General features: G+C 49.3%; 1 pseudogene; it reads left to right on the forward strand.

Moving 5' to 3' along the window:
- Positions 1-3,786: 3,786 nt before the first annotated feature.
- LOC123951490 overlaps positions 3,787-27,147 on the forward strand; it is a 68,601-nt pseudogene continuing 45,240 nt past the window's right edge.

A 27,147-nucleotide genomic window follows, 5' to 3' on the forward strand; every position in this document is an offset into this window, starting at 1 on the left:
GCCCACCATGAAAGTAGACAGCAAGGGAGAAGTGCATCAGAGAGTGATTTATCTCCCTCCCCAAGAAGCCTGCAAAGCATCGCAATGCTTATCTCTTCTAGGTGGATCTGGGGCACTAAGGCTTCCAGATTCCAAGATGGCCCATGCCTCTGGCCCAGGAGAAAGAACTGTGCCAGAGGCCCTAGGGTTTGAGCATTGACTATCCTGTTAAACCTTGCCAGCTATATGCTCCCTGAGGGCTATTTCTCTTTTTACAAAGGGAAAGAATTAAAGACTCCCCTTTCAGCCAAAAACCATGGAGCCACAGACTCTGCCCTGGCTACTTGTGCCCCTGAGGCAATCCCACCCTCAGGTCAGAAGCCGCCTGACAAACGGTCAGGAACAGATAAGACGCACCAGGATTATCAGGATCTTGACCTAGATGCAAGGCGGGGAAAGGCAATCCAACACAGCAGGAAGCATCTGGATGGTTCCTGCCTCCCCCAATGGCTTCAGGGGAGGGAGGGGGTCATCCTGTCTGGTCTCAGACAGCAGAGCTGTCGTCCGGAGCTCCAAGGACCCGATGCAGAGCTGTCAGCCACAGCAGCACCGAGAAGAACAAGAAACAGGCCTGGGGGGACGAAGTGGAAGCCCATCTCAGGAGTGGGGTACAGATTCAGGGCTTAAATAGATCCGTAGGAGGAGGTCAGTGATGGGACCAGGGAATAAAGTCAGCCTGAGAGCAGAAAGAGCTACTTGATGCTGGGTTGGGGAACTCTTAGCATAAGATCAAGATGGTAACTTAATAGCCAAACACAGGACCAATGGTGAAAATAGGGCTTCATTCTTCTAGCATTCAGGAGCCTTGCCATGCTCTGGAGATACAGGTAAATGAGACCAAGGAACTCACAGCAGGGTGGGGGAAGACATCTCTGCGAACTGGTCATCTTAACAGTTACTGGAGTATGGGGCCCAACCACAGAGTATGAGCATTAGAACGGAGATAAGTGGGGAGGGGGGGTTGGCTCTCAAGGGGAGCCAAGACCAAGTCAGGGGGTGACGTTACAGTAGGTCTCAGCCTGTGGCTACATGCCCGCTCCTCGGTTGGCAGAACCACCAAGACTAGGCAATGTGAGCGGCCCTTCCCCAAAAGAAACCTGGGGTGCCAGAACCCAGAGGAGGGGACGGACTCTTGGGTGGCCAAAAGTGAATTGAGGGCATGCCTTCAGTGTTTAGGCTGGGGAGTGATATAAACACATGTACAGTTTAGAGCAGAGGGTCACCAAACATTGTCTACAGAGGGCCGGAGAGTAAATATTTTCAGCCTTGTGGGCCATACATATGGTTTCTGCTGTATCTCTTCAACTCGGCAGCTGTAGCACGAAAGCAGACAGACAGTATATATATAAGAATGGGCGAGGCTGCCCTCCAGTAGAACTGTATTTATAAACAGAGGCGGTGAGCCAGCCTGGGTGCTCTGGGCCAAGGACACCCGGAGTGATGTCGTTTAGTGTAGAAGAGAGGTCCAGAAGGGGAGGCGAAGAAAGCAAAGAGAACACACGAAACCATTGTCTCCATGAAAATGTGCCCTGTGGGGTTTCTAGCTGGGCGCAGCCTATTGGAGAAAATTCCCAATCTCTCTCTCTCTCCTTGGGATAAAACTACCCCAAGGTAAATAGTCCCTTTATAAACTTCATTTTCATGAACAATAAATTCGGCTTCCCCCTCGCATTTAACTTGTTTCTTAATTGTTGGTTTCTGTAGGGGGCTCTATTTGTTTTCTAGGGGGTTCTATTTGTTTTCTATCTTTCAGAGGCTTTTCATTCTGGCAAAGGCAGCAGCAATCGTCCCCAGCAGGAAGCCAGCAGCAAACTGACTCTCTCCCCCTGCCCCCTACTATTATACTGGAACCATGGGTTTCCCAGTGTGGGACACCTGTATTTATTTGAGTCCATTTTTAAAAATACTAACACGACCACCTCCTTGCTTTGTGAGCTGCTGTCTTGCTCACTGCTGGCAACCCTGAGAATCTTCCCCCGTACTGTGTCTTAGTCATTCCGCAGCTCAGCCAAAGAGAAGGCACTGGGGACTCGGAGGCAGCGCGTACAGTCGTGGCAAGGCAAAAACCGAGCCCCTCTTTTGTAATCACCTCTTCGGGATGAGGCAATATGCTGTGAATTAGTGTGTTCCAGGCCTGGAGTGGTAACATATGGTGTATCTCTGCTCATTCTACATTAAATCCTGACATTTTGCAGCTGTCAAGATAAAGCTGTTTATATGAGTAACATTGTAGTTTGTTTATAGGGAAATAATGTGTAGCAAGTTATGATTAATCAAGGTGTCTAAAATCTGCTGGAGGCTTCTAAATAGATTTGTTTTCACTGCCGGGCTTTCTGGCTCTTAAATCAGGGGTTTAGTAGCCCCCCCCCCCAACCCTCTTTGCACCTCACACCACACCCTTCTTGGTCCTGTCCCCTGCGGTCCTGTCCCCTATGAGGCCAGGCCACGGTTGCAGAAGCAGAAGAGCGGGGACATTGCCCGGAATGAGGAGACGGAACATAGTCACCTTCATTTCCAAACTCCAGGAAGCCCCTTAAAGAGCTGACATCGTTTCATTCCTGTATTTCTGTGTTGAGAACCCAAGTCTCGGATTGGATAGTCACCTGAAGAACCTTCAGCAGGTGACTGCGGCTCCAGGGAAACACAGAGCGCATTTACCTTCAGTGTTCCTGGGTCCCAGGGGTCGTGGGGCCTGCAGACATGGCAGATTTGAGGAGTCTCACCTCCTAGAGGTTATGGGAACTCCTTACATGTGTGGTTCTGGTTCCAATGCCCTCTTTGGAGGATAACTGGCTAAAACCCCAGGCTCCTGAAAGTGGGAAAGACTCGGATGCATCACCTTGCTGAGCTGTCCTTCCAACGCAAGAATCCTTCAACTAGCCTGTGTCAGGCCGCTGTCTGATCTGTATGACTGCAGGGAGGGTCAGATTGCGGGGGGGGGGGGGGGGGGGGGGGGACGACTGCCTTCGGGTCCCAGGCTCCAGCTTGCCTGGTTTGGCCCTCTGGAATAACTTGGGGCTGGCTAATGGCTTTCCCGAATGACAAACCCTCAGATCTTGTCTACCACCACCTCCTCTGCAGGCCAGACTTCACAGCCCCCCAGCGCTGCTTACAGTGCCTAGCTCCCCTCCACCCTGGCCACACTCCCTCAACCCCAGCTGGCTGGTCTTTATGCACCCTGAAATGTGGGTTCCAGAATGGACCCACCTCAGTGTCTGAGAGGACTGGAAGCCCCAACTGAGCTCCCTTGTTCCATTCCCAAGGCTCCCCGTGGAAGTGTGGTCTGAGGGCAGCGGGAGCAAGAGAATCTCAGAACAGTGACCGTCATCACTATTGGCGCTGACATTTCTAGGAGCTTCTTAACATTTCGAAGGACCTTCCCTTTGTTCAGGTACAATCATTTCCCCCCAAATATCACTTTTTTTTTAAAAAGATTTTATTTATTTATTTGAAAGACAGAAATTACAAGTAGGCAGAGAGGCAGGCAGAGAGAGAGAGGAGGAAGCAGGCTCCCTGCCGAGCAGAGAGCCCGATGCGGGGCTCGATCCCAGGACCCTGGGATCATGACCTGAGCCGAAGGCAGAGGCTTTAACCCACTGAGCCACCCAGGCGCCCCCCAAATATCACTTTTATGTTAGAGAACCTCTTAGGTGTATAATCATGCTGTGCCTTTGAGCCAAATGTGCAGCTCTTCCTCCAAAGTCAGTGCGCGCGCAGATGCGTGGTTGTGTGCACGCACGCGCACGCATGCGCACAGCCTCCATGCTGAGCGGCAAGCCATCCCTGCTCCACTGCTTGCCAGGCGGAGAGGTGGGCAGTCAGCCCCCACCAGAGGGGCACACAGAAACCCAGGACACTGTGGCGGTGGCTTCATCCACAGACCAGAAGCTGCACAAGCACGGTACATAGTCCTAGCAACACTTGGGGTGCAGCACCGAGGACCAGCTGCCTTTTTGGCCACGGAGGCAGAACCAGCAGTAGCTGCAAGAAGAGGAAGCGAGGGACACGTGGCATCACAGCCCTGCCACGCCCCTCGCCTTCCTGGGCGTGCAGAAGGCAGCTGGCAGGAAGGCAGGCAGGAGGAGAGGCAAGGAATTTGCTGCCTGTGAGAGCAGGGCGATGCCATAGCTGCAGAGAGGACCCTGAGTCATCCCCCAACTCATTTTCAGCAGAAAGCTTTCCTTCCTCCAAATCACTTGTAGCTCCAACGTACTTCTAGAAGTGTCCACTGGGAATGCTTACAGGGAAGAGCAGACGGCTCGGGCTGGAGTCTTAGGAGATGCCCCAGTTCAGAACAGAGGGGAGGAAATGTAGCCGCTGGTGGAGTCTGAGTAGGACTGGGCCAAGGGGCAGAAGGAGAACAATTTCAAGGCATACTCAGTCCAGAGATGTGGGTTCGCTGACCTGGCCAGGGTCCAGCAGTTGACCTTGCATTGGGAAATACTGAGCTTAGCATCACCGAACTTCCCTCCTGGGGTTAGGAGAGTCCCCTCGCCGGTTCAGAGGTTACTTCATCTCCTGAACTGGAGATCTCAGAGATCCCCTCCAGTATCGCCATGCGGCAGAGAGGGAAGCACCGAGGCACCCGTTCCATGGGTGACAGAACACAGGAAGGACCAAGGAAAGGGCAGAGGATGCAGAGCCAGGGGTGAAGGCTGCAGGATCACCGCAGAAGGTGGTGCCTTCGGAAAACAACCAGAACAAAGAACTGAATCCAATCAGGAACCTGGCACTCTCCCACCACCAAGCCCCATCACCCCCCGCCCCCTTGTTCCTGTAGAGACAGCAGAGCAAGCCTCTTGTTGGAAATGAATATTGCACAGGACAGTTAATCAAAGCTGAACCGCCCTTGCCCCTGTGAGTGAGCAGTGCTCGGAGCAGAGTGGGCAGCTGGGCAGATGGAGGGGAAGCAACCCCTCCCCCAGCACAGTCCACCTGCAAGGGGGGGGGGACACTGCAGGGGAAGCACAAAGCCAATTTCTTCCCATAAAAAATGATACGAGGTGAAAAACCGTTTACTGCACATTAGGATCCACGGTTGGGCCATTTGTATGTTTTACTGGGATGGTTATGTCACTAAATGAAGCCTGAAAAATCCATCATGGGCAGGGAGCCTGATGGTGGCGCAGGCAGGGGAGGGGAATTGGGGGGATGGGGTGGCTGGGAAGAGGAGGAATGGGAAGGGAGAGATATTGGTGTTTCGGGGGACTCATGTCCAAGCCGTGTCCCAGGTCCCCTGGGTTCACATCCTCCATCCCCCATCAGCTCCATGTTACCGTTCTTCCTAAACAGGAAACTCAGAGGTTCTCTCTACCCTAGTCCCTCTTGGCTAGTTCTGGGTATGCACGGATCTACCACTTCCGACTCAACGAGAGACTTGGAGTTAAATGCCTATGTGCTAGGCGGGGGACCCTGTAATCCCCATCGCCCATCAGGACCCTCCCTCTCCATCCTTTGAGCCATGACCAAACCATGCCTGTGGCTGGAGAAAGAAGCAACTAAGAAGACCCTGAAAGTTGGAGGGCAGGGATCGAAGGAGTGGAAAACGGCAGGAGGAAAGTGTAGGAATGCCATTTGAGTGGCTGCGTTTAATCAGACGCTCTGTCAGTGAGTCACAGGGCCAGCCATCTAAAATGCCAGTTCCAACTTTAATTGTCCACTTGTACTTCTCTCCTTGCCTCTGACCAATGTCTGGCTTGAGCAAACTGACCAGGAATTGGGGACCTTCCTGGCCTCCTCAACATACCACCGACCCTCTGCTATGTAAGACCCTTGGATTCCAGAGCCAGATGGGCCAAGAGAATGTCTGCCTGCCGTCTTTCCTTATCCAGGTGAGAAACCAAGGCTGGTACTAGACCCCTGTCCTCCTAATTCCCAGCCCAGCCTCCCACACCTCGCTGCTGCCCAGGGCCAAGTTTGCAGGTACAAGGGAGCCCCAGATCACGAAGAGCCATCTTCCCTGACCACCCAAGGTGCAGCCCACTCCATGAGAGTCACAAGCAGCCAGGGCACTTGCTAGAAAGCAACCATTCTCATCCCGGCCTCCTGCTCCACCGTCTCACTTTCCCCTTCCATAATACCTAATCCCCCATGGCACACCGAACTGAGAGATAAGGGTGCAGACTGGACAAGCAGTCCCAGGGCCTGCGGGAAAAGGGTGGGGATAGCACTGGCCACCGGGCGGGTAGATGGGCTGCCGAGGCAGCTGCCCGGACCCAGACACACAAACAGTCGTGAGGAGGATGGAGGACAAGATGGAGCGAACAGTCGCCGAAGGTCCTTGACCACCCCTGGGAACAGTGTGCAGCCGCCAAGTGGACTGGCACGAGGCTGGGTTTTGCTACAAGTTCATCTAGGGACCAATCAGACACCGAGTTTTCACAGAATCGACTCAGCTTTCCGATTCATCCTTCCAGGTAAAGGCAATAGAGGCCAGAAGAAAAAGGTCCCATGTGTCAGACGGGTAGCAAAGATGTTGTGTGTCACGTTCCTGACACCTGCAATTTCCTGCGCAGTGAGAGTGAGGAATCTCCCCAGGACCTGAGCCCAAGAGTAAATGGTCCACAGCAAAGGAGCCTGGGAGACAGCCCGGGATAGCAGCAGTCAGGGCAGTCACGCAAACTCTGGCGCCAGGAGGCCTGGGTTCTGATCCCTCTTCTGCCACTTCCCAGATGTATAACCTTGAGCGATTTCATTAAGCTCTCTCTGACTCACCTCTTCCATCTGTAACATGGGAGAACAAGAGCACCCGCCCTGCACGCTGTCTAAGGATGTCATCGATTCCTGCGTGCAAGCGTTTCCGATGGTGGTGGGCACGTGAAGTGCTGTAGGAGTGCTAGATGAAAGTGAATGTGTTGTGAGCCAAGGAAATCAGGCCCCAAAACAAAAGGCAGAAGTTCTCAAATGAGAACTCCTCTGCAGGTGAAACGAGGGGTCGGGGAAGGGTCTACTCCGACCGCACCCACAGTGACGGACACCGATGTCCTCATTTCTGTCGGCATCAAGCCTGTCTTGCCTGTGACACGAGTTCCTAAGATAGGCCTCTTATTTTCTTATTCAATTTCAAGGTAAAATTAGGGCTGTGTCCCCTAGGGGGAAAATGTGCCCCCCCCAACAAGAAATTCCCTAGCGGAAGCCTGTTAAAATCACATATTTAAAGGGACATCAATATTTTTCTGACAGAGTATTAGTCGCAATAAATAAATTGCCAAATCGGGCTGCAAACTAGCAGGACTGCTCGGTATGTGAGTGACAGTTAACATCTCACGGGAAATAGCAGTGACAGCTGAACATGTCACCAAAGACACGGCCTTGATTGCTCAGTGTGTGAGGGAGTCCTTCCAGGAGATTGCAGTAGGCCGGGGCCGATGACAGCCAGGGTAGGGGACAGCCAAGCTGGAAAGGTGGGCTTGCACTGCAAGACAGCCTATGGCCTAGAGTCCTGTGGCCAGGAGTCCAGGGATGGGAGCTATGGGGACAGACGGAGGCCTTCTAAACCTGGTATCAATGAGCCAGAAGTTGACCTGAGTAGGGAGGCAGGCAGTACAGATTTTACCTCTTGTGGGGACTGATGGTGTTTGGACATCAGGTGGATGTTCAGGCCATGTAGTGGAACTGATGTGGGAGAATCCCAGAAACGAGAGCGAAGCCCAGGGAGAACAACTAGCCAAAGGGGTCAGGAGGCTGGGGCATGGAGATAGAGCCCAAACTCTGCCCTAGGGACAGGTAAGGGAGGAAAGGGAAGAGGGAGGGAGACTAGGCACAAGATACCCAAATGGGAGACCGTGGGGTTTGGATAAGGAAGCCACCATTTTCAGGGGTCTCTATCCAGCCCAAGGGACATGGCAGGAATGGGAGGCGAGAGAAGGCAGTGAGATCGGTACAGCGGGGGGTTCCAAACCCTTTCAGGCAGCGGAGAAAGGTCAGAATGAACAGGGCTGGGATGGTTGGGGACGGAGAAAGACTGTCTTTTAGAAATGAGGAAGTCAACCTGGAGATGCAGAAATCCAACCGAAGCCAGACACGCCTGACACAGCAGGAGGAAAACAGGCAGAAGTGCACAAATACTAGAACTCGATGGGAAAACAGCAACCAAGCAGGTGTGCACCACCCAACTCGGACAGACGGCCCAGGGCACCTGCAAAGGGCCGGGTATATGACATCAACTTAGCAAGAGGGCACGACCACTCAGCTGACCCCTTGGTCCATAAATCTTGTTTATACAAATTGTTTTTAAGAATGTGCTGTGGACACAAAACTTGTTCATGGACTTTTGGGGGGGGAGAGAGACCGGGAGCATTGATTACAGAGTGCAGGGGGCTGTCCTCTGGTATGTTATGGATTTCTTTTGTGTTCTCATTTTTCACAATAGTCATACCTTCCTTTCATCATAAAAGGACATATTAAAACAGAATGTGTTATGGGAAGACGCACAGTACCTTTTGAAGTAACTTCTGGAAAGCTCGTGTAAGAGTAGGTTGATGAGGTTTTCTGGTGGCCTCGCACCCCTGCAAGAGCTATGGGACCAGAAGGGAGAGAATTCTTAATAGGAAGTTGCAGTGGGACCACACGCTCCCTGCCCCTGGCCTCCTGTCTGACACCAAGAATTAGGTATTTGCACCCTTGCTGGAAAGTAACCTTTTGCCCATTTCTGCCCCTAGAACCAGCCTCTCCCACTCGGAAAGGGGAAAAAAACTATGACCTATGATGGGACTGGCAGACTTCAGGCCCAGGCAGCTGCTCTTCTGCGCCCGGGGAGAACTCATGTATTAAAAATCGCATGTACCTTGGCCTCTCTCTGTTGGACTCCTGCAGTATCTTTAATCTCCCCCACCCAACATCCCCTAGAGCAGCTCCCCATCTAGAGTTGGGGTAATACTTGAGTCTTTTAGGGTCCAATTTTCTTTCCCTAATCCTGCTTTACTAGCGATGAGGCTGTTTGTTTTTTAAATTTTTATCTGACTTCTGGTCTATTTCTGAAAGGATTCAGAACCCATGGAGGGATATGAGTAAATGCCTAATTTCTCATCCCTCAAAAACAAAAACACCATTAAAACAGGTTGGCAAAGAAAGCTTCTGATTGGGGGCGCCTGGGTGGCTCAGTGGGTTCAGCCTCTGCCTTCAGCTCAGGTCATGGTGTCAGGGTCCTGGGATCAAGGCCCACATTGGGCTTTCTGCTCAGCAGGGAGCCTGCTTCCCCCCTACTCTCTGCCTGTCTGGATGCCTACTTGTGATCAATCTCTGTCAAATGGATAAATAAAATCTTTTTTTAAAAAATCTTCTGATTGTTCTGATTGGAGGAAAAGTGTCAGAAGGATTTATCACAAGTAACAACATCAACGGGAGAACAACTAACTGATAAAATAAGTCATATATATTTGGTCTTCATACACTGTTTTTGGCACCCAGCTCCTAAAACCCTTGGAATTTCCTAAGTGAGGAGAGAGAGCAAGGTGTCTTTTGTTATGTTAATGAGGTGACTTTTGGAAAGCCTCTAGATAACCAAAGGATGGGAGCCCGTTGCCAGGGGAACCAACCCTGTGATTAGAGAGATGGAACTTTCAGTACTACCGACCCCCCCTCCAACCCCACCCCCCACCTCCAGGGAAGATGAGGGGCTGAAGACTGAGTTCAATGATTTAATCGATAATGCCTAAGTACTGAGGCCTCTGTTAAAAAAAAAAAAGGGAGGGGTCTGGAGAGCTTCTGGGCTGGTGAGCACGTGGAGATTCGGGGAGAACAACTTAACTGGGAAGAACACAAAAGGTCTGAGCCCCTCCTCATACCTTGTCCCATGCTGTCCCTGAGTTACAGCCTTTCATAATACACCAGTAATATCATAAATAAAAAGCTCTGAGTCCTGGGAGCTGTTCTCGCAAATTAACCAAACTCCCGGAAGGAAGGAGTCTTGGAAACCTCTGGTTTATAAGCAGTGGGTCAGAAACACAGGTGACAGCCTGCACCTTCAATGGCCTTCTCAGCCTTGTAAGACTGAGCCCTGACCTTGTGGGACCGGATGCCATCTCCAGGCAGTGTCAAAACTGAGGTGAACTGGGGGACAGCCAACCGGGGTCCGAGAATTGCGTGGTGTGAGGAAAAACCCGCACGGATCAGAATCGGTGATCAGAACCATTACTAACACTTATTGAGTGTTTACCAGAGGCCAGGCCCTGTGCTAAGTACTTTACGTGTTGTTTTTAATTCTTACCACAACTTGCCAGAAGAGGACCTCGAGACTGAGCAGTGCCCAGGTGGGGTTTGTTCCAGCAGAGCTGAGATTCACACCTAGGCTGGCTTCCCAGGCCACCTTCTTAAACACCACCCAGTATGGTGGCTGATTTCACCCTTTCCCTGTGAGAGGGCAGTAGGTCTGCGTCCCAGGCTGGTGGGACAGACAGCCAGTACAGGTGGGGGTCATGACAGGGCAATGCTCAGGTCAGCAGCAAAAGGTAGAGAGGGACAAGGCCGGGCCAAATAAAGACCAAGACATGTGTCCAGATGGCCACATGACTGGGGGTGACGATCAGGGCAGTCTGGGGAGCAGGGCAGGCCTGGGCCATGATCCCCCAGAGAACTGCACAGAAGCAGTCCCTTGGGAGGGAGGTCTACAGGAATCCCTTAGGTATCCCCGGCCTTGAAGCTTAGGCTCATCCTCCTGGCCCCTCTTGGTCCTACACCAAGGGGCAGTAAAATCATGAACATTCGTACTGCAAGGAACCTGAGGAAGTCATTCAACTCTCTGGTTCTAGGGATAAGCAAATGGTCCTAGAAAGGTGAACAAATTGCCAACAGCCACAACACCAAGTGGGCAGAGAAACCCAAGAGTTCTGAGTCCCCTTCCCAGTGTTCCTTCCACAGGGCCACGTTAAGGCTTCGCATTCTGCCACAGAAATGTGGAAAAATTTAGGAAACATCAACTTTGGGGTGAACACTGGGATAAATTGGAACTTGTGAAAAGCCCAGCATTGATTTCCAGTCTCAACTACAGACATCCAGTGAGCTTCATGAGATTGTAGCCATGTTGTGGAACACTCCACGCGTGTGCTCAGCTCTTTGGACTGGTAAACACAGCTCTTAAACCCTGGGTTGTAAACAGATGACTGCAAATGTGACCAATACAGGATTGGTTTTCTACCTCAAGAGCTGCTCCTGATTTATACACCGTAGTGGTCAGCATTCTGTATCTCCAGAAACATCTATTCTAGCAGCTCAGGATTGGATCTTACCTCCCTCTCCCCACCACCACTCCGGAACACACAGCCCTTGGACCGCAAGAGTTCAATAGTCTTTCCAAGGTCAGAGCAAGCCAAGGGCAGGACGGATAGAGAATGTCATGTCCAGACTTCTCCCATCTCGAGTGCTGAACTCCTCTCACGTTACCTCGCCTTGCACGGGCTTCTGTCATTAGAGGAGAAAAGGTCATTCATGAGTCATGAAGGGTGGCTTCCTGAGTCACTGGAATAAGGCACACACATGGGCCTCATCCTTGCGGAGGCCCAGTGTAGACGGACGGGGATGCAAGAACAGAGTTTCAGGAAGTTAAGAGAGTCTGTAGGCCAGGCAGTACTGATGTAACAAAGGGTCTATTTGCAGTGACCGAAGAAGACCCCAAACTCTGCCCCTCCCATCATGCAAGCCTCCCTGCTGTTCTTTTAATAGAAGCATTTTCCCTGCCTTCCTCCCTTCCCTCCAAAAAGCCTCACAAATATGTTGTGTGAAATATCAGAACTAATTACACCAAATGGTGTTCATATCTGTCACTGGTTTTTCAGGGGGAGAGCAGGCTGTGTCGTGGAGGCAAATTTTGTTAACTAATTAAGGACAATTTTTAGGGGAGAGTGTCATGTTCCTGTGGGAAAGAGGGGTGGGACTATTGGAGAGGGCTCTTGGGTGGGCCGAGGATGGAGATAAAGGACACAGTGACAGCTGGATGACCTGGAAGGTGGCGTGGGAGAGATGGATGGGACTGAGTTAGCCCTGGGGGCAGCCTGTTCCAGAGTTGTTCTTACAGTCGAAAGAGGGTGACACTGTTTGCACACAAGTGAAAGCATATTTACCACACCAGTGGAAAAAAAAAAAATCCATAGGAAAGAGGAAGTAGTTTGTCCCAAGTTGGTACTTAGCAGTTGTTGTCACTGCTGCTCTTACACAACCAAGAGCAGGAAACACATCCTAGTTTGTTTATAGTCTCCTGCTCTCAGCACAAGTGAGGTGGCATTGGTAGTCATCCCCAAATTTTGGGACTGGAACACAGCAGTGTAAGAAGAGAACGCATTTATGTGAGCCTAGTTGGTGCTGGAGACAAACTAAGCTCCTTTGCTATTTTTTTCTCATTGAGGAATATCTAAATAGAAGTAAAAGAAAAGAGAACAAGAGGATGTCGAATCAGAAGATGAGAAGACAAGAGGCACTTCGAGCTGCCTTCATAAATTCAAAATACTACCATGTGAAAAAGGGAATGAATTCATTCCAGGAGCTAAAACTAGGATTCAGGAGTACAAGATATCAGGAGAAGGACTTTGATCCAAAATAAGGAAGAACTTTTTCACAATTAGAACTCTCCCAGAAATGAAGCAGTGGGAAGCGGGCTGGAGGAAGCCCACACGCTCCTGGGTAGTCAAGCCAAGCTGCCACGGTCAGAGCCACTTGGGAGAGATTCCTGCAAGAAGACTTGGACTCTGCAGCTCCTGAAACATGGGCTCCCATGAGCCTGCAGATGTGTGGCCGGAACACGCTGTATTACAGTCGTGCACCAGCGAGATGATGTTCCCTAGGAAGGCATGGGGCTAAGGCCCAGGGAAAGTCTTTGACACCCTCTTTACAGGCAAGTCTTTAAAAATGCAAGGAGCAGAGGAGCACCTGAGGGACACAGCCAGTGAAGCATTTGCCTCTTCATTCCAGCTCAGGTCATGATCTTCAGGTTTTGAGATCGAGTCCCGTGTCCACACACCGTGTGGAGCCTACTTAAGATTCTCTCCCTCTGTCCCTCCTCTTTCTCTCTCTCTCCCTCTCAAAGAAAAAAAATTTTTTACTTAAAAAAAAAAAATGCAGAGGATAAATAGGAATCCTTCAGGAAATATCAGGGTGTGGTGTGGCCCAGGCACAAGGTGGGATACAGGTGCCTGGGGACCCCACGTGAAGAGCTCTTCCATAGTCTCATTCCCCACAGCACCCAGACTTACAAGGATGGGTAGCCCACGACCGGAAAGACACATTTTGTTCAGCTGGTGCTCAGCCCTCCAGTGGTGCTGACAGCGTCCTTACCCATCCCTCGGCCACTGCCCGACCTGCAGCCTCAGGCCCCGGAGTGGCTGCTGATGAGGTCTGCACAGAGCAGCAAGGAGGCCTGAAGGTGCTCAGGAAGCAGATGGTGGGGGGTGGCGGTGGGGGGAGCCCAGAGCACAACAGGCGGACCCTTCCCTACACTGGATTCCGATGCTGCCTCTGCCCCTCCCCGCTGACATGGGCACATTTCTTGACCTTTCTGGCCTCTGCTTGCTCTTAAAAGGGGGTGATATCGTGACTTAGTTCACAGGCTTGTTGTGAGGATTCTGAATCAGCACAGCGGACAAAGGCAAACACACGAGACGCACAGCGCCATGGGAGCAGCCGGGTGTGGGAGGGCACTCAGCACTCTGCCCTCCAAAATGACACCACTGCCCTTGGAGGGGAGCAAACAGAGAGGCCACGGCGGTCTTGGGTCACAGCAAGGCCTCCATCAAGGGGCTAAGACAGAACGCATAACACACTAAACCAAGAGTGGGGACGGTTCCAGCAAAGCAAATTTCAAAGGAAAACAAAACAAATCAGGGAGTGATAGTAGAGAGAGCAGAGCAAAATGTTCCCTGGGGACTGGGGGACTGTCTGCATACTGTGTCTGGAACTGCTGTCCATGCTCCAGAGGCCACGGGTCTGTGCTGCAGGGGGGCTGCCGGGGAGCCCTCCTCCAGCAGCCAGGCCCCTCCCCGACCCCGTGCAGTCATCCCCGGGCCTCCCTACCAGCCTAAGGACTTCTGAGCATCTCCAAGATAGACGTCGCAGCTCATGGAACGGATGAGGGAACTGAGCCGGGCAGCCTGGGCTTGCTCAGAGTCCCAGCCTGAGTGTGTGTTGGGCTTGGGACCAGCACTCCCCCGCCAGCCCCCCACCCCTGCTGTCGGCAGGTCCCGCAGCCATGGCTCCTCTCTGCCTGCCCGTCTGCTCCACAGGCATCCCTTGGCCGGTCCAGGAACACTGCCCCTGCTCTTTGGCTCGGCTTACTTTAATATACACATAGATTATGGCTACATTAAAGAAGCCTGAAAATACCAAAGCAGAACTAAAGCAATTATTATAATGCAGCCTTAACAGCAGCTGTAATGAGACAGAATTAAAAATGTGCCAGCATAATCACAATTCACTGTTCCCAACGACCTTCCAGAGCTGCTTTCATTTGGAAAGTAACATCCAGTCCTGAACTGTCAGATGGAAAGGAAAAATTCAATTGTGCCTCCCAGCGTGGCCGGGTCCCTGGCCACCAGGAAATCTGGCTCTTCCACATGAAGACATCTGATCCCTGGCTGAAGCTACGTGGTATTATCCATCGGCTTAGTGGGGGGCAGAGGGAAGGGACGCAGGGGCTGGGTGTTCCTTCCATGGCACGCAGGCTGGCTCGGGCCTCTCCCCTCCATTTGTCACCGGGCCCGCCCATTCCACACTGGAGCAAATTCAAGTCTGAGCAGCCTCGCGCCTGCTCACTGCGGGCGCTCCTGCTGCAGACAATGACAGCCCACATTACTCCAGTGAATCCCACAATAACCCTGAGAGGCAGTTTCCATCATTTCCCCCCTGCGACGACCAAGGAAGCAGAGACTTGGAGAAGTAGCTGCTCAAAACCACATCCCATGGGGGCCAGAGCCACCACTCAAATCCTTGTCTTCGGATCCCAGAGCACAAATCCTCACCCCGACTTTAGGAAGCTGATATCCTAACAGGAGTAAAGGAGAAGCCTACTTGGATCGGCCCTAAGTTACCTTATTCTGATGGGAGAGATGGGCCCTGCGCGGGGCGGGGTGGGGGGAACGGTGGGTGGTTAGGGTGAAGCATGGGAGGAGACACAAAGCACATCTAGCTAGCAGGAGAGGCTTCCTCAAGGAGCCATTTCTGACAGAAGCGTCACGGGCATCCACGGAACAGCAGCATTTCCTCATTCGTCCTCCCTGGGTTCCGTGCAGGAGGGTTGAAATAAGAAGGCAGAGAGCCAGAAGCTAGAGCAGCCGGTGGGGAAAGACGCAGAGAAGGTACAGGCTTCTCTCCTCCAGGATGCTCAGGAGAAAACACTCCAGCTCAGTGACTCTGCCAAGCCTGCCTGCAGCAGAAATCCGCTTTCTAGAGCCTTCCGCAAAGGCAAACCTGACCTTATCCTTCAGAGCATGCTAGTTTACTCAAGAGTCAGACATGGGGACATTCAGACTGAAATGGGGAAGTTACCTGCCTCTTCACTGGTGCTTGGTTTTCACAGAACTGCCTTCACCGCCTTCTATAATTGTGAGGCGGGAGCCATCTTGTCACACTGGACCAGGAGCAGACACAGCAGGGGAAAGGAGGGTGAGGTGCCTTTCCTTAGCTTCCTTCCAATGCAGCGGCTCAGGGGGGCAGTCAGCCTTCCTTCTTTCCCCCAGGACCAGGCAGCTGGAGCCGTACAGCTCTGATGCGGGGGAAGGTGGCCTGAGGACTCTGGTTCTGGAAGCCCGACTTCTGACGCATTTCACAGACGTTGAGAGCTCAGGAGGACTCTCTCTAGCCGGCCTGGGCTTCTGGGGAGGGTCTTGAGCTCCAGGTTGCAAGCTTTCCACGGGCCCCCTCCCCACTCCACTTTAATTAAGATTAGGAGCTACAATTTCCCCACCTGTGGCAACCAGCGGAAACAAAGCACTTGACGGTTTGACAACAATCACGTGTGGGGTCAGAGGCACCTCCAGGAGCCCAGATCCAAAAAGTCATTACAAAAGTGAGCTATCTGCCGGGGCGCCTGGGTGGCTCAGTGGGTTAAGCCGCTGCCTTCGGCTCAGGTCATGATCTCGGGGTCCTGGGATCGAGTCCCGTGTCGGGCTCTCTGCTCGGCAGGGAGCCTGCTTCCCTCTCTCTCTCTGCCTGCCTCTCTATCTACTTGTGATCTCTCTCTGTCAAATAAATAAATAATCTTTAAAAAAAAAAAAGTGAGCTATCTGCCATACCAAGTTTGCGGGGCAGCTCACCCTGCATCCCGCGTGAGGCGGCTTCCAAATCCAGCCGCACAGGCTGGCCTCACTACGTGTCTTTGCTATGAAAACCATAGAGAGAAGCCACCTCCAGCTCTTCCCTAGGGGCCAGCAGTCCCTCTCTGGGAAGTCCTCCCTTCCCCGTCCCCATTTTATGAGCGAGCAATGCGTGGGTAGTAATTTGACTCAAACCAAGTAGGACCACGTGCGTAGTTACTACTAGGGCAGAACTACCTGGGAGGGAGGATGTGGGGAATGTGGGAGGGTGGTACCCCCAGTTCTGGGGGCTGGAGGGGGCTCCTTCTTCCCTGGCCTCCCGAGTAAGAGGGCCCGGGGACCATAGCCATGGCTGTGGGTTGGGTCCCCACCCCAACTTCTAGCCCAAGCTGAACTTTTTCAGAAGCTTGGGAACTTGGGAATACAAACACAGATGGATAAGGGAATGAGGGGGTCGGGGGAGGAGATGGAGACATTGCTGAGTTTTTGCTAAACAAATTGCTGAGTTTTGGGGGGGGGTTGTTTTGTTTTGTTTTTGGTCTAGTTTTCACCATAGAAAATGAAGCTCACCTTCTAGAGGTGAGAGGGTCCTAACTGCGGCAGTGAGTGGAGGCATCTGGGGAGAGCACCATGACTTCCACCCAGCATGGCCAACCGTGGCAATCCGAGCCATGAGATCGACGGAACACACGACCTGCTGTGACCCACCTTGCTCTGTGGAAATCCTATGAAAACCCCAAGGTTCGTAGATGAAAAAAGATTTTTAAGCACTGGCTGGTTTGAGGAACATGAGACCAAAATAAGCCCTACACAACAGGGTTTAGGTACCTGATACTTTGGGAGAAGATGCAGTGCTAGGGAACAGATAAACAAGCCCAGCGTTTGGAAGGCCTGCTGTAGGCGGGGAGCTGGGGCGCCTCCTGTTCCATCCACCTCTACTGGCCCGCACTGGTTTACCGGAGTAGGTGCGGGCAGTGTTGCCAGCACCCCTCCTCCCACCCCCGGGCGCTAATGAGATGCAGGGAGGGGTCTGCGGGCCCGATGGAGTGGCTTGCAATTTTTGTTGCTGTTGTTTTGAATATGTCTTTCTCTAGTGCTCTGCCAACAGCTTGTTAGCACATGGCTCTGCAGAGTGAGAAGGCTTTAGATGGTAGGATGTCCTGGCCCAACCCATGTGGGGGTCTGCAGGCCATTTGTCTGCACTGTCCCCACACAGATGCCCTAGAGCCGCTCCAGCAAGCCACTGGCACCTGGACACCAGGACACCCCAGGCCCCGTGTCCAGGGAGCCAGATCTGAAAGCCCATCCCCCACCAAAGTTTCTTTTCCCATCTGGCTTGCAAAGGTGTGAATGGATTTGACAAAGGATGAGGAAGGAGGGAAAAAGGAGAGAAATCAACTGCACCCCCAACTAGCATATCACCATCACCACACACACACACACACACACACACACACACACACACACACACTCTTCCAAGAGCAGTCAGACATCTGCCAAAGTAGGCTAGGGCCAAAGCACGAAGTCCCAAAGGGCAACTGGGCCAAGCTTCCCCACGATGGGGCGCAGTGGACGCAGAGGGTAAGGAGATTCAGACTGAGGTCCCAGCTCTGTGGTGGGCTCGCTGACCTGAGGCCAGTCACTTCCTCTCTCGGGACTTCAGTGTCCTTCTCCCCACCATTAGTGCTGTCCGAGCTTTTCTAGAATTGTACCACACCATCTATCACCTAATCCCCAGGCCCACTCCAGAACCATCAATTCACAGAAGGCCCAACAGCGTGCGCATGTGACACGGATTTGAGGAGCAGAGAGAAGCACACAGGCCTTTATAGGAATGAGACCGCTGACCTCAGCCTCCGGCACCGAGACTTCCAGCTGCCCAAACCCTGGGGTCCATGCTGCAAGTACTTCCTCCCTTTGTTTATAAAGTCCCCAAATACATATTTCTGTGTCTCAAACAAGCTGAAATCGACTTGTTACTTACTTCCTGGGGTCTCCCTCATGTGGGACCTATCTAAAACCACATATTCCTTATCCAGAACCCATTTCTGGATCACTTCACCCAGACCCATCTCTCCCTCGTCCGGACTCGAAGTGCTTGCTGTTTGGACTTCTCAGCTGACACTCATCTTATGGTGCCTCATACTGGATTTGACTCTGTTTCCCCTCAGCTAGACTGTTCTGTTTGTTGCTAGGTAATGTGTGTCATTCTGAATTAATGTGGAGGGTTTGGTTGTTTTTTTGTTTTTTGTTTTTTATCTTAAATATTTTTCATCCGCTATTTACTGTAATGCCTCCGTTTTGTTTTGGTTAGTATTTTCATAGTGCGCCCTTCTTGATTCCTGCTACTTTCAAACTTTCTGTATCTGTCTGATAGAGTTGTGAATGGATTTAATGAAGGATGAGGAAGGAGGGGAAAGAAAGAAACTAACTCCACTCCTCCCACTAGCACATCACCCTCACCACCAACACACACACACACACACACACACACACACACACACTCATATTACATAGGCAGCAAGGTACCTGCCGAAATAGAATATGGTCAAACCACTAAGGTTAAAAAAAGAAGTATTATTTGTTGGGTATGTCCTATACATCGCACAATTTTAGACCCAAAGTTAGAAATTCTGTCTTTAAAAAGGCAAGGTTGGGGTGCCTCGGTGACTCGGTTAGTTGGACAGCTGCCTTTAGCTCAGGTCATGATCCTGGAGTCCCGGAATCAAGTCCCACATCAGGCTCCCTGCTCAGTGAGGAATGTGCTTCTCCCTCTGACATCTCCCCTCTCATGCTTGCTCTCTCTCATTCTCTCTCTCTCTCTCTCTCAAAAATAAATAAATAAATAAATAAATAAATAAAATATTTAAAAATAAATAAAAAATAAATTTTTAAAAAGGGGAGGTTAATTGCTATTTATCATGATTTCTATTTATGTGATTGCTATTTTAATTCACTTCTATCATCTTGGTTTGTGTTTGATCACTGTTTGAAGAGACACTCCTCAGAGACACCCAGGCTTCCCCATGGCTTACTGAGTAGGCCAAGAAGGTAAGGCTCTGAGCTCGTGACCTGGCTCACTTCTCAGGGTTGTGTTCACGTAAAGAAATCTGGGAGAACAGGTGATGTCTCCCTTTGGGACACAGCGCATGCTCACTGCCTACTCAGAGAGGAGTCCCCAAGCGAGGTGCTCCCCAGCTGCAACACACACTCATAGCACGTGCAACACCCGCACTCGCTGCTTCACTGTCTGCGGGCCACAGGGGCAACGATGAGCTGAAGCACGCATGATTCTCATGATGGTTGCTGTGTGCGAATTGTTTTTTTAAGATTTATTTATTGATTTTAGTAGGGGGCAAGGAGCAGACGGAGAGAGAATTCTCAAGCAGACTTCCCACTGAGTGTGGGGCCCAATTTGGGGCTCAATCCCAGGACCCCGAGATCACAATCTGAGCCGAAATCAGGAGTCGGCCACCTAACCAACTGAGCCACCCAGATGTCCCTCTGTGTGCAAATCTTAAAGTCCTTCGTCTCTGATCTGAGAGTCTCATGTCTTCCAACAGCATCCTCGAAATAGCAACAGCCTAACTTATTTGCGTGTGGGTAGGATAAATCAAATCCCAGCCCCTTCACAGACCTGGTAATAACTATGATGGTTATTTCCTCCTTACTTTTTCCTATCATGCCTCCTATGGGAGTGATTCTGCTTTCTTTATTCCTTTTTAGCCTCTATGCTTTAGAAATTGTGCCTTATATTTCTTTTAGTGGTTATTCCTAAATAACCACTTTTTTAAAAGTTCAGTGTAAAAATGTTTAAAGTCAATCACTGCCTCTGTCCCCCTTTAGGACACTAAGACGCTTTCCCACCGCACCTCCACTCCCGTCCCACACTCCTATTATCCAATAGTTCATGGTCACCTTGTTTGTAGTCCACTTTTCATTACTGTCACTTTTGCAGTCAGTACTTATTTACAGTTACCAAAAAGTTTATCTTTTTGTGTGTATTTTTCTCACCATTGCTTCTGGCTTTCTACTCCTTCCATCTGGTTCAGTTGCCATCTCACTGAGTTACATTCTTTCGTTGTTCTTACCACTGGGATCTGTGGATAATAAATTCTCTTGGGCTTTGTTTGTGTTAAAAACTCCTATCCTGGGCGCCTGGGTGGCTCAGTGGGTTAAGCCGCTGCCTTCGGCTCAGGTCGATCTCAGGGTCCTGGGATCGAGTCCCGCATCGGGCTCTCTGCTCAGCAGGGAGCCTGCTTCCCTTCCTCTCTCTCTGCCTACTTGCGATCTCTCTGTCAAATAAATAAATAAAATCTTAAAACAAAAAACAAAAAACAAAAAAAACCTCCTGTCCTTTCATTTTTAAATGGTGGTTTGCTCAGGATCTGAATTTTAAGGTTCTAGTTGTCCTACAGCAATGTGAAGATACATCTCTCGTTGTTCTCTATTTTTGCCGATGATAAGTCGGCTTTTACTTCAATTGTCATTCCTTTGTGTAATCTGACCTTTAGCTGTAAGTTTTTTTAATTTTCCTATTTTTTATTTTCTGTAGTGTATCTGCAATGTGTCCAGATGTACACCTGTCTGTATTTATTATTCATGGGACCTAATATTCTTCAATTTAAGAATTTAAATGTTCCTTTCATTCTGAAAAATTCTCTTCCAATATATTTCCAACTATTATCTCCTTCATATATTCTCCATTCTCTCTTTCTGGAACTTGACTAGAGGTATTTTGACTATAGATCTATTAACTCTCTTCCATATTTTCCATTTCAAATTCTAGGTGATAATCTTGATGTATCTTCCAGATCACTAATTCTCTCTTTGGCCAAATATATACTACCACAGTATACACACATACATACATACACTACTACTATTATACTACTAATATATAATATTCTATTTTATACATCTAATAGATTTTTATTGTAATGACACAGTTTTTATTTCTAGAAACCCTGTCTCCTTTTCAGATCTGTTTCTGTATCACTCTGCCCTGTTCTTATCATTTTTGTCCCTCCTTCTATGTTTTTAAATACTTTAAATATACTCAAGTCATAGTTTATTTAAGATTCTTTCCCCTCAATCTTGGAATGCTAATTATCCAGGTTGCTGCTTCTTCTAAGTGTCCCTCTTCATAGCCTGTAGCTTTTCATGGATTCTACTTTTTTACTGTGAGTTCTTTGGTGGCATTTGTTTCCTTAGGTAATCTTATGTCCTTGGTATATAAATGGTAGCATCATCTGTCTACATAATACTGTATGCTTGCCTTTATAAGCACCCCACTGGTTTTAGCAGTTCTTAACCCATATGCATATTACTTTCTAAGTGTTACTTATGTGGTGTAAATTTGTACACATAGTGAAGGCTTAGGTTTCCAATTTCTGGCATACGACTGTCTTCCACCTAAGGCACTAGTAGATGGCAAACTTTACTGAAACTTGCCCAAACAGATCTGCTGGGTTTTTCTACTGCCTTCAGAAGCTCTCAATTTATGCCAGAAGTCCTCTATCATGTTCTCCCAATCTGAACCCCTAAGGCCTATGTCTGAGCCTTAACCTCCTTTGGACTATCATGGTCTCAGCTCACAAGCAACACTTGGGCTTTGAGTTCCTGCCTCATAAGTGACACTGGGAGTTTCTGCAATTGAATTTATTTTTGTTATATGCAGATTTATATATGCATGGATGGAAGAAACACCTTTCCATATCCTCTCGGTCTGCCATATTGATTGGAAGTCCTCCATTACCTTCTCCCCAACAAACAGCAGGAAGCATGTTTCATCTTTCTGTGCATGCCTCCACTGCAGAGCAGGCCCAGAATACACACAGAGTTAGAGCTCAAAAAGGGCTTCTATTGTGCAAAAAGAATGAATACTGTTACGCTGAAAAAATAAATAAAAAAAAAATAAATAAAAAACAAAAAACAAAAAACAAAAAGGGCTTCTAACAGTCTCAGGGGCTGACAACGTAGGCTTTGTTAACTGGATCATGGTACAACCGTACAATGGAATATGGTGCAGCCATTTTAAAAGATAAGAAAAATGTGTGATATGGAAAAATACTGCCAATAACATTTTTAAGTGCAAGAGACACATTTAGAGACTAGTATGCACTGTTCTATTGTCTAGAAAACAGACTAGAAGAAAATACACCAAAATGTTACCACCAGTTTCGTCCCTAGACAGTGAGAGTGTGGGTCATTTTTATTTTCTTCTTTTGATTTATATTTCCTATAGTTGACACTGATTTCTTATATAATAAGTGTGATGCACATGAATTTAAGTTAAAACCTGGTAAAACTCCAAATGCCAAATAAATAAGAAATCTGAGATGCGCCCTTGGGTTCCTCCCTCCCTAGACCTTTATGGGCTTACATCGTCTCAGAGGAGTGTCCATGGGACATCCACATGCTGGTGTGGAGGTGGCTGGTGGGAGGTGGCTGCTTTCTGAGCAATTCACAAGTGCTCTGACTTCACCCTGCCGCTGAAGAGGGTTCTCGAGCATTGAGCACTGGCCTTCCCCAGACTAGCAGCTGCCCGCTGGTCCTCTGCCATGATGCCTCTTTGGCCCATGTTCCCACAGTAGCCCTTGAGGGAGAATGACCCAAGAGCACTCCACACCTAGTCTCTCTCTTCAGTGTCTACTTCCACCCTAATTATACCGCACCCCATAGGCTCCGTGGGGTACAAGTGCCGTGCTAGGTAGCCAGGTCTGGCAGGGCTTCTGACAGCACCACAGGCCCTTACACAAACCTGCCTCCTCCAACCCCTTGGCTCTTCCTCATTAACCCACGTTCTTTCCTTCTTCCAGTTCTGTTCTGGACCTCCCTACCCTGCCCTCCCACCAGACCTTGATGGGAAGCTCTATATTCTATCCTTAACAGATCTCCATGGCTTTGAACTTTAGGAAGCAGGGACTGGAGTATCTGTCATCCCTCCTCAGAAGGCCCTCTGTGCTCCTTTAGAAAATTAAGTCAACTTCTCCAGTGATGAGCTTTTCCAATTCCAGTCACGATATCCTTGCTTGGGTCACAGGAGTGTTTTTATACTCTGCCTGCAGAAAGCTGGCTTCCTAGCCTCCATACAACCACCCAATAAGAAGGCAAATCAGGTAGCCCTATGCTAGATAAATGACAGCATTTCATATATATAGATATATATATATGAATTATTTATATATCTATAACTTTATATATATAAAGTCATTAACATAATAAAGGACTCTAGCTTAACTAACCAGCCTAAGAATTTGTATGGAACCAGAAAGGACCCCGAATTGCTAAGGAAATGTTGAAAACAAACAAATTTGGAGCATCACATTGCCTGATTTCAAGCTTTATTACAAAGCTGTGATCGATCAACAGGACAGCATGGTACTGGCACAAAAACAGACACATAGATCAGTGGAACAGAGTAGAGAGTCCAGATATAGACCCTCAACTCTATGGTCAAGTAATCTTTGACAAAGCAGGAAAAAATATATAGTGGAAAAATGACAGTCTCTTCAACAACTGGTGCTGGGAAAATTGGACAGCTATGCGTAGAAGAATGAAACTTGACCATTCTCTTACACCATACACAAAGATAAACTCAAAATGGATAAAAGACCTCAACGTGAGGCAGCAATCTATCAAAATCCTAAAAGAGAACATAGGCAGTAACCTCTTTGACATCAGCCACAACAACTTCTTTCAAGATGTCTCCAAAAGCAAAGGAAACAAAAGCCAAAATGAACTTGGGACTTCATCAAGATCAAAAGCTTCTGCAAAGCAAAGGAAACAGTCAACAAAACAAAGAGGCAACACAGAGAATGGCAGAAGATATTCGCAAATGACACTACAGACAAAGGGCTGTTATCCAAGATCTATAAAGAACTCCTCAAACTCAACACACACAAAACAGATAATCACATCAAAAAAAAAAAAAATGGGCAGAGGACATGAACAGACACTTCTCCAATGAAGACATACAAATGGCTATCAGACACATGAAAAAATGTTCATCATCATTAGCCATCAGGGAGATTCAAATGAAAACCACATTGAGATGCCACCTTACACCAGTTAGAATGGCCAAAATTAACAAGACAGTAAACAACAAGTGTAGGAGAGGAAGTGGAGAAAGGGGAACCCTCTTCCACTGTTGGTGGGAATGCAAGTTGGCACAGCCACTTTGGAAAACAGTGTGGAGACTCCTTAAGAAATTAAAAATAGAGCTTCCTTATGACCCTGCAATTGCACTACTGGGTATTTACCCCAAAGATACTGATGTAGTGAAAAGAAGGGCCATCTGTACCCCAATGTTCATAGCAGCAATGGCCATGGTCGCCAAACTGTGGAAAGAACCAAGATGCCCTTCAATGGACGAATGGATAAAGAAGATATGGTCCATATATACAATGGAGTATTATGCCTCCATCAGAACAGATGAATACCCAACTTTTGTATCAACATGGACAGGACTAGAGATTATGCTGAGTGAAATAAGTCAGGCAGAGAAAGTCAATTATCATATGGTTTCACTTACTTAATGGAGCATAAGGAGTAACATGGAGGACATGGAGAGATGGAGAAGAGAAGTAAGTTGGGGGAAACTGGAGGGGAGCACAAACCATGAGAGACTGTGGACTCTGAGAAACAAACAGGGTTTTGGAGGGGAGGGGGGTGGGGAGTTGGGTGAGCCTCGTGGTGGGTGTTACGGAGGGCACGTATTGCATGGAGCACAGGGTGTAGTGCATCAACAATGAATCCTGGAACACTGAAAAAAAAAAAAACATAACAAAACAAAAGAATTTGTACAGAGTCCTGCAGATGAGGCTGGGATTGTGGAATGCATGACCCATGACCCAGGAGAGAAGCCCGGTGGTGGTGAGGCTCCACCCTGGGACCTTCCCCCAGCCCTAATCTAGGGGAGGCTAATGAGCTATGTTGAAATTAATAGTTTAGATTCTCCTTGTAGCAAGGTCCTTCTTTTCCTAGCTCCATTTTTGGCTATTTTTGTTCTCTGAAGCATCCTTCAGGAAGAAATCAATTAATAGTAGGGGTAAAGACCACAGGAAGGACCGAGAAAAGAGATCTATGGGAAGCCCTGAGGCCCCTTTGTCTGAGGACTCATTTTCCCCTTACCTCTCTCCATTTTGCTCTCCTCCCACTCCTCTTCCTGCCTCTGGAAGTCAGGGAGGGGCAGACACTGAGCAGGTGGCTCTGGCTGGTGCTTTCGTTGGTGGCAGGTTGGGCAGGAAGATGCTTGTCAGCATACGGGCCAAGGGAACACATGGTCCCGAGTTCCTGGGGACAGGAGGGGAACAAGCAGGAGCAGATGAACTGCTAAGCAACAGGGTTGGTAATTTCAGCCAGGGAACTTTCCAGCGATAAGAAATAAGGGAAGACAGCCAGTGGGGGAGCATGGGAAGGAAGGCTGAGGGACTCAGTCACCCATCTCTACACAGTGAGATCTCTGTTTATTTTCTTGTAAAAATAAAACACTATTCTCTGTAGGAAGCTTTTGCTTTTCCCCACTTGCAAAGCTGAAAACAAAAGAAAACTATCAACACATGCCTTCACCACCACCCCCACCACCCTCCCCCAGAGGAAAAAGTTCCTCACACTCACATTCAAATGATTTCTGAGCTTCAGGAGGTGCAAGGAATGAACTTAAACACAGAATCAATATACAGGGAATGGAGCTGTTTGGGGGGGGGGGGGGGGTTGAAAATAGCTCAGAAGGACATATACCACAATGTTAATAGCATTTGCTTCTAGGTAATGGGAGATGGGTGATTTTTCCCTCCTTCTTCATACTCTTCCATACCTTTCGTATTTTTATGATATGCATGTGTTGTTTTACAACTTTTAAAAAGCCATTTTAAAAACACAGACAAATGCAACACCGATTAGTGAAAAGTGGAATACCTGTGGACTGGTAATTCCAGAAGCTACCATGTGGCAGAATCTAGGGTTGATCTTTAAGCCTGTTATTTGAATTGACCACCACAAGCATCCAGTGATGTTGACTGTACCCTTTGTACAGATGAAGAAACAGACTGGGGAAGTTAAGTAGTTTGCCTAAAGCTACATGGTGGTGACTGGCAAACTGACCCTCAGAAGCCTCCACCAGCTGAAAACAACAGGCACCGAGCACAGAGCCAGCAAAGGTCATGCCCCAAGCCAAGTCACTTCTGCCATCCCTGGCGGGGGATCCTGGATAAGGCATTCCTACCCTGAGCCCCTGCAGAGACCATAGAGACAGGGCAGCATCGCTCTGCAGTGGGGCAGTTGCTCTGTCTGTTCTCCCCCCAACCCCCACCCCAGTCCCTCAGCCCCCACGCCGGGCTGTCCTGGGCTTTTCTGAAAATCCACCACTTGCCACTCTGGTGTTCACCAGATCTTAATTTCCTAGTGTTGGGAAGATCATGTTCATGTGGCCAATCTCAGAAGCAATATTTCTCTCTCTTATACAAGAGCTGATGGCTCTGTTTCTACTTTGTCCCTTTCCCCAGCACCAATCCCAGGCCAATAATTGTGGAAATAAGAAACAATATGCAACGACTCTGGCTCAGTCCCATATCTGTTTACATACGAGGTGCAGTGCACAGCTCATTTCCCTTCCACCAGGGCCCTGCACGTAAGCCACAGCAGCCCTCTCCTCCCTGGCTTCTTAGAGTCAAGCCCAGGACTCGAATTCCCAGCTGCCAAATGAGGAGCGGCTATAGAATAAGGAGTGGGAGTGGGCAGCTGCCTGCAGGACAAGACAGACCTTTGAGCACAATGCCTTGGTGGGGTAACATAACATTAAACTGGAATACAAGGACCCTGTCACTGAGGATGGGGCGGGGGGCTGCCTAGTTGTTGGGCAGTAGGAGTC

Source organism: Meles meles, chromosome 10 (assembly GCF_922984935.1).
Source record: "Meles meles chromosome 10, mMelMel3.1 paternal haplotype, whole genome shotgun sequence".
Lineage (NCBI taxonomy): Eukaryota > Metazoa > Chordata > Mammalia > Carnivora > Mustelidae > Meles > Meles meles.